Source organism: Maylandia zebra, linkage group LG13 (genome assembly GCF_041146795.1).
Source record: "Maylandia zebra isolate NMK-2024a linkage group LG13, Mzebra_GT3a, whole genome shotgun sequence".
NCBI lineage: Eukaryota > Metazoa > Chordata > Actinopteri > Cichliformes > Cichlidae > Maylandia > Maylandia zebra.
In genome coordinates, this window is record NC_135179.1 from 35706178 (window position 1) to 35718324 (window position 12147).

Consider the following 12147-nt stretch of genomic DNA (forward strand, 5'->3'; position numbering starts at 1 on the left):
AACTCGACCGAAACAAAGTATAGGTTTTCATTATATGAATAACTTGGAAATCTTAGCTCAAACAGCTGCAAAACCTGTTTTCCCAGCACGGAGACCTTGAGTTCTATAAGATAAAGCCATAAACATGTGTATCCGAGTCTTCTATCAAAAGTTACAGCTATTTAAATGAAGTTGTACAAAATAGCTTTCTTTCGCCAAGACAGTGCGTTTCTCACTGTTACATGCATTTGAATGGGGAACTCGACCGAAACAAAGTATAGGTTTTCATTATGTGAATAACTTGGAAATCTTAGCTCAAACAGCTGCAAAACCTGTTTTCCCAGCACGGGAACCTTGAGCTCTATAAGATAAAGCCATAAACATGTGTATCCGAGTCTTCTATCAAAAGTTACAGCTATTCATATGAAGTTGTACAAAAACGCTTTCTTTCGCCAAGACAGTGCGTTTCTCACTGTTACATGCATTTGAATGGGGAACTCGACCGAAACAAAGTATAGGTTTTCATTATGTGAATAACTTGGAAATCTTAGCTCAAACAGCTGCAAAACCTGTTTTCCCAGCACGGAGACCTTGAGTTCTATAAGATAAAGCCATAAACATGTTTGTCTGAGTCTTCTATCAAAAGTTACAGCTATTTCTATGAAGTTGTACAAAAACGCTTTCTTTCGCCAAGACAGTGCGTTTCTCACTGTTACATGCATTTGAATGGGGAACTCGACCGAAACAAAGTATAGGTTTTCATTATGTGAATAACTTGGAAATCTTAGCTCAAACAGCTGCAAAACCTGTTTTCCCAGCACGGGAACCTTGAGCTCTATAAGATAAAGCCATAAACATGTGTATCCGAGTCTTCTATCAAAAGTTACAGCTATTCATATGAAGTTGTACAAAAACGCTTTCTTTCGCCAAGACAGTGCGTTTCTCACTGTTACATGCATTTGAATGGGGAACTCCACCGAAACAAAGTATAGGTTTTCATTATGTGAATAACTTGGAAATCTTAGCTCAAACAGCTGCAAAACCTGTTTTCCCAGCAAGGGAACCTTGAGTTCTATAAGATAAAGCCATAAACATGTTTGTCTGAGTCTTCTATCAAAAGTTACAGCTATTTATATGAAGTTGTACAAAAACGCTTTCTTTCGCCAAGACAGTGCGTTTCTCACTGTTACATGCATTTGAATGGGGAACTCCACCGAAACAAAGTATAGGTTTTCATTATGTGAATAACTTGGAAATCTTAGCTCAAACAGCTGCAAAACCTGTTTTCCCAGCACGGAGACCTTGAGTTCTATAAGATAAAGCCATAAACATGTGTATCCGAGTCTTCTATCAAAAGTTACAGCTATTTATATGAAGTTGTACAAAATAGCTTTCTTTCGCCAAGACAGTGCGTTTCTCACTGTTACATGCATTTGAATGGGGAACTCGACCGAAACAAAGTATAGGTTTTCATTATGTGAATAACTTGGAAATCTTAGCTCAAACAGCTGCAAAACCTGTTTGCCCAGCACGGAGACCTTGAGTTCTATAAGATAAAGCCATAAACATGTGTATCCGAGTCTTCTCTCAAAAGTTACAGCTATTTAAATGAAGTTGTACAAAAACGCTTTCTTTCGCCAAGACAGTGCGTTTCTCACTGTTACATGCATTTGAATGGGGAACTCGACCGAAACAAAGTATAGGTTTTCATTATGTGAATAACTTGGAAATCTTAGCTCAAACAGCTGCAAAACCTGTTTTCCCAGCACGGGAACCTTGAGCTCTATAAGATAAAGCCATAAACATGTGTATCCGAGTCTTCTATCAAAAGTTACAGCTATTCATATGAAGTTGTACAAAAACGCTTTCTTTCGCCAAGACAGTGCGTTTCTCACTGTTACATTCATTTGAATGGGGAACTCCACCGAAACAAAGTATAGGTTTTCATTATGTGAATAACTTGGAAATCTTAGCTCAAACAGCTGCAAAACCTGTTTTCCCAGCACGGGAACCTTGAGTTCTATAAGATAAAGCCATAAACATGTGTATCCGAGTCTTCTATCAAAAGTTACAGCTATTTATATGAAGTTGTACAAAAACGCTTTCTTTCGCCAAGACAGTGCGTTTCTCACTGTTACATGCATTTGAATGGGGAACTCGACCGAAACAAAGTATAGGTTTTCATTATGTGAATAACTTGGAAATCTTAGCTCAAACAGCTGCAAAACCTGTTTTCCCAGCACGGAGACCTTGAGTTCTATAAGATAAAGCCATAAACATGTGTATCCGAGTCTTCTATCAAAAGTTACAGCTATTTAAATGAAGTTGTACAAAATAGCTTTCTTTCGCCAAGACAGTGCGTTTCTCACTGTTACATGCATTTGAATGGGGAACTCGACCGAAACAAAGTATAGGTTTTCATTATGTGAATAACTTGGAAATCTTAGCTCAAACAGCTGCAAAACCTGTTTTCCCAGCACGGGAACCTTGAGCTCTATAAGATAAAGCCATAAACATGTGTATCCGAGTCTTCTATCAAAAGTTACAGCTATTCATATGAAGTTGTACAAAAACGCTTTCTTTCGCCAAGACAGTGCGTTTCTCACTGTTACATGCATTTGAATGGGGAACTCGACCGAAACAAAGTATAGGTTTTCATTATGTGAATAACTTGGAAATCTTAGCTCAAACAGCTGCAAAACCTGTTTTCCCAGCAAGGGAACCTTGAGTTCTATAAGATAAAGCCATAAACATGTTTGTCTGAGTCTTCTATCAAAAGTTACAGCTATTTATATGAAGTTGTACAAAAACGCTTTCTTTCGCCAAGACAGTGCGTTTCTCACTGTTACATGCATTTGAATGGGGAACTCGACCGAAACAAAGTATAGGTTTTCATTATGTGAATAACTTGGAAATCTTAGCTCAAACAGCTGCAAAACCTGTTTTCCCAGCACGGAGACCTTGAGTTCTATAAGATAAAGCCATAAACATGTGTATCCGAGTCTTCTATCAAAAGTTACAGCTATTTATATGAAGTTGTACAAAATAGCTTTCTTTCGCCAAGACAGTGCGTTTCTCACTGTTACATGCATTTGAATGGGGAACTCGACCGAAACAAAGTATAGGTTTTCATTATGTGAATAACTTGGAAATCTTAGCTCAAACAGCTGCAAAACCTGTTTGCCCAGCACGGAGACCTTGAGTTCTATAAGATAAAGCCATAAACATGTGTATCCGAGTCTTCTCTCAAAAGTTACAGCTATTTAAATGAAGTTGTACAAAAACGCTTTCTTTCGCCAAGACAGTGCGTTTCTCACTGTTACATGCATTTGAATGGGGAACTCGACCGAAACAAAGTATAGGTTTTCATTATGTGAATAACTTGGAAATCTTAGCTCAAACAGCTGCAAAACCTGTTTTCCCAGCACGGGAACCTTGAGCTCTATAAGATAAAGCCATAAACATGTGTATCCGAGTCTTCTATCAAAAGTTACATCTATTCATATGAAGTTGTACAAAAACGCTTTCTTTCGCCAAGACAGTGCGTTTCTCACTGTTACATGCATTTGAATGGGGAACTCGACCGAAACAAAGTATAGGTTTTCATTATGTGAATAACTTGGAAATCTTAGCTCAAACAGCTGCAAAACCTGTTTTCCCAGCACGGAGACCTTGAGTTCTATAAGATAAAGCCATAAACATGTTTGTCTGAGTCTTCTATCAAAAGTTACAGCTATTTATATGAAGTTGTACAAAAACGCTTTCTTTCGCCAAGACAGTGCGTTTCTCACTGTTACATTCATTTGAATGGGGAACTCCACCGAAACAAAGTATAGGTTTTCATTATGTGAATAACTTGGAAATCTTAGCTCAAACAGCTGCAAAACCTGTTTTCCCAGCACGGGAACCTTGAGTTCTATAAGATAAAGCCATAAACATGTGTATCCGAGTCTTCTATCAAAAGTTACAGCTATTTATATGAAGTTGTACAAAAACGCTTTCTTTCGCCAAGACAGTGCGTTTCTCACTGTTACATGCATTTGAATGGGGAACTCCACCGAAACAAAGTATAGGTTTTCATTATGTGAATAACTTGGAAATCTTAGCTCAAACAGCTGCAAAACCTGTTTTCCCAGCACGGAGACCTTGAGTTCTATAAGATAAAGCCATAAACATGTGTATCCGAGTCTTCTATCAAAAGTTACAGCTATTTATATGAAGTTGTACAAAATAGCTTTCTTTCGCCAAGACAGTGCGTTTCTCACTGTTACATGCATTTGAATGGGGAACTCCACCGAAACAAAGTATAGGTTTTCATTATGTGAATAACTTGGAAATCTTAGCTCAAACAGCTGCAAAACCTGTTTGCCCAGCACGGAGACCTTGAGTTCTATAAGATAAAGCCATAAACATGTGTATCCGAGTCTTCTATCAAAAGTTACAGCTATTTAAATGAAGTTGTACAAAAACGCTTTCTTTCGCCAAGACAGTGCGTTTCTCACTGTTACATGCATTTGAATGGGGAACTCCACCAAAACAAAGTATAGGTTTTCATTATGTGAATAACTTGGAAATCTTAGCTCAAACAGCTGCAAAACCTGTTTTCCCAGCACGGGAACCTTGAGCTCTATAAGATAAAGCCATAAACATGTGTATCCGAGTCTTCTATCAAAAGTTACAGCTATTCATATGAAGTTGTACAAAAACGCTTTCTTTCGCCAAGACAGTGCGTTTCTCACTGTTACATGCATTTGAATGGGGAACTCGACCGAAACAAAGTATAGGTTTTCATTATGTGAATAACTTGGAAATCTTAGCTCAAACAGCTGCAAAACCTGTTTTCCCAGCACGGGAACCTTGAGTTCTATAAGATAAAGCCATAAACATGTGTATCCGAGTCTTCTATCAAAAGTTACAGCTATTCATATGAAGTTGTACAAAAACGCTTTCTTTCGCCAAGACAGTGCGTTTCTCACTGTTACATTCATTTGAATGGGGAACTCCACCGAAACAAAGTATAGGTTTTCATTATGTGAATAACTTGGAAATCTTAGCTCAAACAGCTGCAAAACCTGTTTGCCCAGCACGGGAACCTTGAGTTCTATAAGATAAAGCCATAAACATGTGTATCCGAGTCTTCTATCAAAAGTTACAGCTATTTATATGAAGTTGTACAAAAACGCTTTCTTTCGCCAAGACAGTGCGTTTCTCACTGTTACATGCATTTGAATGGGGAACTCCACCGAAACAAAGTATAGGTTTTCATTATGTGAATAACTTGGAAATCTTAGCTCAAACAGCTGCAAAACCTGTTTGCCCAGCACGGGAACCTTGAGTTCTATAAGATAAAGCCATAAACATGTTTGTCTGAGTCTTCTATCAAAAGTTACAGCTATTTATATGAAGTTGTACAAAAACGCTTTCTTTCGCCAAGACAGTGCGTTTCTCACTGTTACATGCATTTGAATGGGGAACTTGACCGAAACAAAGTATAGGTTTTCACTATGTGAATAACTTGGAAATCTTAGCTCAAACAGCTGCAAAACCTGTTTTCCCAGCACGGGAACCTTGAGTTCTATAAGATAAAGCCATAAACATGTGTATCCGAGTCTTCTATCAAAAGTTACAGCTATTTATATGAAGTTGTACAAAATAGCTTTCTTTCGCCAAGACAGTGCGTTTCTCACTGTTACATGCATTTGAATGGGGAACTCCACCGAAACAAAGTATAGGTTTTCATTATGTGAATAACTTGGAAATCTTAGCTCAAACAGCTGCAAAACCTGTTTGCCCAGCACGGAGACCTTGAGTTCTATAAGATAAAGCCATAAACATGTGTATCCGAGTCTTCTATCAAAAGTTACAGCTATTCATATGAAGTTGTACAAAAACGCTTTCTTTCGCCAAGACAGTGCGTTTCTCACTGTTACATGCATTTGAATGGGGAACTCCACCGAAACAAAGTATAGGTTTTCATTATGTGAATAACTTGGAAATCTTAGCTCAAACAGCTGCAAAACCTGTTTTCCCAGCACGGAGACCTTGAGTTCTATAAGATAAAGCCATAAACATGTTTGTCTGAGTCTTCTATCAAAAGTTACAGCTATTTATATGAAGTTGTACAAAAACGCTTTCTTTCGCCAAGACAGTGCGTTTCTCACTGTTACATTCATTTGAATGGGGAACTCCACCGAAACAAAGTATAGGTTTTCATTATGTGAATAACTTGGAAATCTTAGCTCAAACAGCTGCAAAACCTGTTTTCCCAGCACGGGAACCTTGAGTTCTATAAGATAAAGCCATAAACATGTGTATCCGAGTCTTCTATCAAAAGTTACAGCTATTTATATGAAGTTGTACAAAAACGCTTTCTTTCGCCAAGACAGTGCGTTTCTCACTGTTACATGCATTTGAATGGGGAACTCCACCGAAACAAAGTATAGGTTTTCATTATGTGAATAACTTGGAAATCTTAGCTCAAACAGCTGCAAAACCTGTTTTCCCAGCACGGAGACCTTGAGTTCTATAAGATAAAGCCATAAACATGTGTATCCGAGTCTTCTATCAAAAGTTACAGCTATTTATATGAAGTTGTACAAAATAGCTTTCTTTCGCCAAGACAGTGCGTTTCTCACTGTTACATGCATTTGAATGGGGAACTCGACCGAAACAAAGTATAGGTTTTCATTATGTGAATAACTTGGAAATCTTAGCTCAAACAGCTGCAAAACCTGTTTGCCCAGCACGGAGACCTTGAGTTCTATAAGATAAAGCCATAAACATGTGTATCCGAGTCTTCTATCAAAAGTTACAGCTATTTAAATGAAGTTGTACAAAAACGCTTTCTTTCGCCAAGACAGTGCGTTTCTCACTGTTACATGCATTTGAATGGGGAACTCGACCGAAACAAAGTATAGGTTTTCATTATGTGAATAACTTGGAAATCTTAGCTCAAACAGCTGCAAAACCTGTTTTCCCAGCACGGAGACCTTGAGTTCTATAAGATAAAGCCATAAACATGTGTATCCGAGTCTTCTATCAAAAGTTACAGCTATTTATATGAAGTTGTACAAAATAGCTTTCTTTCGCCAAGACAGTGCGTTTCTCACTGTTACATGCATTTGAATGGGGAACTCGACCGAAACAAAGTATAGGTTTTCATTATGTGAATAACTTGGAAATCTTAGCTCAAACAGCTGCAAAACCTGTTTGCCCAGCACGGAGACCTTGAGTTCTATAAGATAAAGCCATAAACATGTGTATCCGAGTCTTCTATCAAAAGTTACAGCTATTTAAATGAAGTTGTACAAAAACGCTTTCTTTCGCCAAGACAGTGCGTTTCTCACTGTTACATGCATTTGAATGGGGAACTCGACCGAAACAAAGTATAGGTTTTCATTATGTGAATAACTTGGAAATCTTAGCTCAAACAGCTGCAAAACCTGTTTTCCCAGCACGGGAACCTTGAGCTCTATAAGATAAAGCCATAAACATGTGTATCCGAGTCTTCTATCAAAAGTTACAGCTATTCATATGAAGTTGTACAAAAACGCTTTCTTTCGCCAAGACAGTGCGTTTCTCACTGTTACATTCATTTGAATGGGGAACTCCACCGAAACAAAGTATAGGTTTTCATTATGTGAATAACTTGGAAATCTTAGCTCAAACAGCTGCAAAACCTGTTTTCCCAGCACGGGAACCTTGAGTTCTATAAGATAAAGCCATAAACATGTGTATCCGAGTCTTCTATCAAAAGTTACAGCTATTCATATGAAGTTGTACAAAAACGCTTTCTTTCGCCAAGACAGTGCGTTTCTCACTGTTACATGCATTTGAATGGGGAACTCCACCGAAACAAAGTATAGGTTTTCATTATGTGAATAACTTGGAAATCTTAGCTCAAACAGCTGCAAAACCTGTTTGCCCAGCACGGGAACCTTGAGTTCTATAAGATAAAGCCATAAACATGTTTGTCTGAGTCTTCTATCAAAAGTTACAGCTATTTATATGAAGTTGTACAAAAACGCTTTCTTTCGCCAAGACAGTGCGTTTCTCACTGTTACATGCATTTGAATGGGGAACTTGACCGAAACAAAGTATAGGTTTTCACTATGTGAATAACTTGGAAATCTTAGCTCAAACAGCTGCAAAACCTGTTTTCCCAGCACGGGAACCTTGAGTTCTATAAGATAAAGCCATAAACATGTGTATCCGAGTCTTCTATCAAAAGTTACAGCTATTTATATGAAGTTGTACAAAATAGCTTTCTTTCGCCAAGACAGTGCGTTTCTCACTGTTACATGCATTTGAATGGGGAACTCCACCGAAACAAAGTATAGGTTTTCATTATGTGAATAACTTGGAAATCTTAGCTCAAACAGCTGCAAAACCTGTTTGCCCAGCACGGAGACCTTGAGTTCTATAAGATAAAGCCATAAACATGTGTATCCGAGTCTTCTATCAAAAGTTACAGCTATTTAAATGAAGTTGTACAAAAACGCTTTCTTTCGCCAAGACAGTGCGTTTCTCACTGTTACATGCATTTGAATGGGGAACTCGACCGAAACAAAGTATAGGTTTTCATTATGTGAATAACTTGGAAATCTTAGCTCAAACAGCTGCAAAACCTGTTTTCCCAACACGGGAACCTTGAGTTCTATAAGATAAAGCCATAAACATGTTTGTCTGAGTCTTCTATCAAAAGTTACAGCTATTTATATGAAGTTGTACAAAAACGTTTTCTTTCGCCAAGACAGTGCGTTTCTCACTGTTACATGCATTTGAATGGGGAACTCGACCGAAACAAAGTATAGGTTTTCATTATGTGAATAACTTGGAAATCTTAGCTCAAACAGCTGCAAAACCTAGTTTCCCAGCACGGGAACCTTGAGTTCTATAAGATAAAGCCATAAACATGTGTATCCGAGTCTTCTATCAAAAGTTACAGCTATTTAAATGAAGTTGTACAAAATAGCTTTCTTTCGCCAAGACAGTGCGTTTCTCACTGTTACATGCATTTGAATGGGGAACTCGACCGAAACAAAGTATAGGTTTTCATTATGTGAATAACTTGGAAATCTTAGCTCAAACAGCTGCAAAACCTGTTTTCCCAGCACGGGAACCTTGAGTTCTATAAGATAAAGCCATAAACATGTTTGTCTGAGTCTTCTATCAAAAGTTACAGCTATTTATATGAAGTTGTACAAAAACGCTTTCTTTCGCCAAGACAGTGCGTTTCTCACTGTTACATTCATTTGAATGGGGAACTCGACCGAAACAAAGTATAGGTTTTCATTATGTGAATAACTTGGAAATCTTAGCTCAAACAGCTGCAAAACCTGTTTGCCCAGCACGGAGACCTTGAGTTCTATAAGATAAAGCCATAAACATGTGTATCCGAGTCTTCTATCAAAAGTTACAGCTATTTAAATGAAGTTGTACAAAAACGCTTTCTTTCGCCAAGACAGTGCGTTTCTCACTGTTACATGCATTTGAATGGGGAACTCCACCGAAACAAAGTATAGGTTTTCATTATGTGAATAACTTGGAAATCTTAGCTCAAACAGCTGCAAAACCTGTTTTCCCAGCACGGGAACCTTGAGCTCTATAAGATAAAGCCATAAACATGTGTATCCGAGTCTTCTATCAAAAGTTACAGCTATTCATATGAAGTTGTACAAAAACGCTTTCTTTCGCCAAGACAGTGCGTTTCTCACTGTTACATGCATTTGAATGGGGAACTCGACCGAAACAAAGTATAGGTTTTCATTATGTGAATAACTTGGAAATCTTAGCTCAAACAGCTGCAAAACCTGTTTGCCCAGCACGGAGACCTTGAGTTCTATAAGATAAAGCCATAAACATGTGTATCCGAGTCTTCTATCAAAAGTTACAGCTATTCATATGAAGTTGTACAAAAACGCTTTCTTTCGCCAAGACAGTGCGTTTCTCACTGTTACATGCATTTGAATGGGGAACTCGACCGAAACAAAGTATAGGTTTTCATTATGTGAATAACTTGGAAATCTTAGCTCAAACAGCTGCAAAACCTGTTTTCCCAGCACGGAGACCTTGAGTTCTATAAGATAAAGCCATAAACATGTTTGTCTGAGTCTTCTATCAAAAGTTACAGCTATTTCTATGAAGTTGTACAAAAACGCTTTCTTTCGCCAAGACAGTGCGTTTCTCACTGTTACATGCATTTGAATGGGGAACTTGACCGAAACAAAGTATAGGTTTTCACTATGTGAATAACTTGGAAATCTTAGCTCAAACAGCTGCAAAACCTGTTTTCCCAGCACGGGAACCTTGAGTTCTATAAGATAAAGCCATAAACATGTTTGTCTGAGTCTTCTATCAAAAGTTACAGCTATTTCTATGAAGTTGTACAAAAACGCTTTCTTTCGCCAAGACAGTGCGTTTCTCACTGTTACATGCATTTGAATGGGGAACTCCACCGAAACAAAGTATAGGTTTTCATTATGTGAATAACTTGGAAATCTTAGCTCAAACAGCTGCAAAACCTGTTTTCCCAGCACGGAGACCTTGAGTTCTATAAGATAAAGCCATAAACATGTGTATCCGAGTCTTCTATCAAAAGTTACAGCTATTTATATGAAGTTGTACAAAAACGCTTTCTTTCGCCAAGACAGTGCGTTTCTCACTGTTACATGCATTTGAATGGGGAACTCCACCAAAACAAAGTATAGGTTTTCATTATGTGAATAACTTGGAAATCTTAGCTCAAACAGCTGCAAAACCTGTTTTCCCAGCACGGGAACCTTGAGCTCTATAAGATAAAGCCATAAACATGTGTATCCGAGTCTTCTATCAAAAGTTACAGCTATTCATATGAAGTTGTACAAAAACGCTTTCTTTCGCCAAGACAGTGCGTTTCTCACTGTTACATGCATTTGAATGGGGAACTCGACCGAAACAAAGTATAGGTTTTCATTATGTGAATAACTTGGAAATCTTAGCTCAAACAGCTGCAAAACCTGTTTTCCCAGCACGGGAACCTTGAGTTCTATAAGATAAAGCCATAAACATGTGTATCCGAGTCTTCTATCAAAAGTTACAGCTATTTATATGAAGTTGTACAAAAACGCTTTCTTTCGCCAAGACAGTGCGTTTCTCACTGTTACATGCATTTGAATGGGGAACTCGACCGAAACAAAGTATAGGTTTTCATTATGTGAATAACTTGGAAATCTTAGCTCAAACAGCTGCAAAACCTGTTTTCCCAGCACGGGAACCTTGAGCTCTATAAGATAAAGCCATAAACATGTGTATCCGAGTCTTCTATCAAAAGTTACAGCTATTCATATGAAGTTGTACAAAAACGCTTTCTTTCGCCAAGACAGTGCGTTTCTCACTGTTACATGCATTTGAATGGGGAACTCCACCGAAACAAAGTATAGGTTTTCATTATGTGAATAACTTGGAAATCTTAGCTCAAACAGCTGCAAAACCTGTTTTCCCAGCACGGAGACCTTGAGTTCTATAAGATAAAGCCATAAACATGTTTGTCTGAGTCTTCTATCAAAAGTTACAGCTATTTATATGAAGTTGTACAAAAACGCTTTCTTTCGCCAAGACAGTGCGTTTCTCACTGTTACATTCATTTGAATGGGGAACTCCACCGAAACAAAGTATAGGTTTTCATTATGTGAATAACTTGGAAATCTTAGCTCAAACAGCTGCAAAACCTGTTTTCCCAGCACGGGAACCTTGAGCTCTATAAGATAAAGCCATAAACATGTGTATCCGAGTCTTCTATCAAAAGTTACAGCTATTCATATGAAGTTGTACAAAAACGCTTTCTTTCGCCAAGACAGTGCGTTTCTCACTGTTACATGCATTTGAATGGGGAACTCGACCGAAACAAAGTATAGGTTTTCATTATGTGAATAACTTGGAAATCTTAGCTCAAACAGCTGCAAAACCTGTTTTCCCAGCACGGGAACCTTGAGTTCTATAAGATAAAGCCATAAACATGTGTATCCGAGTCTTCTATCAAAAGTTACAGCTATTTATATGAAGTTGTACAAAAACGCTTTCTTTCGCCAAGACAGTGCGTTTCTCACTGTTACATGCATTTGAATGGGGAACTCGACCGAAACAAAGTATAGGTTTTCATTATGTGAATAACTTGGAAATCTTAGCTCA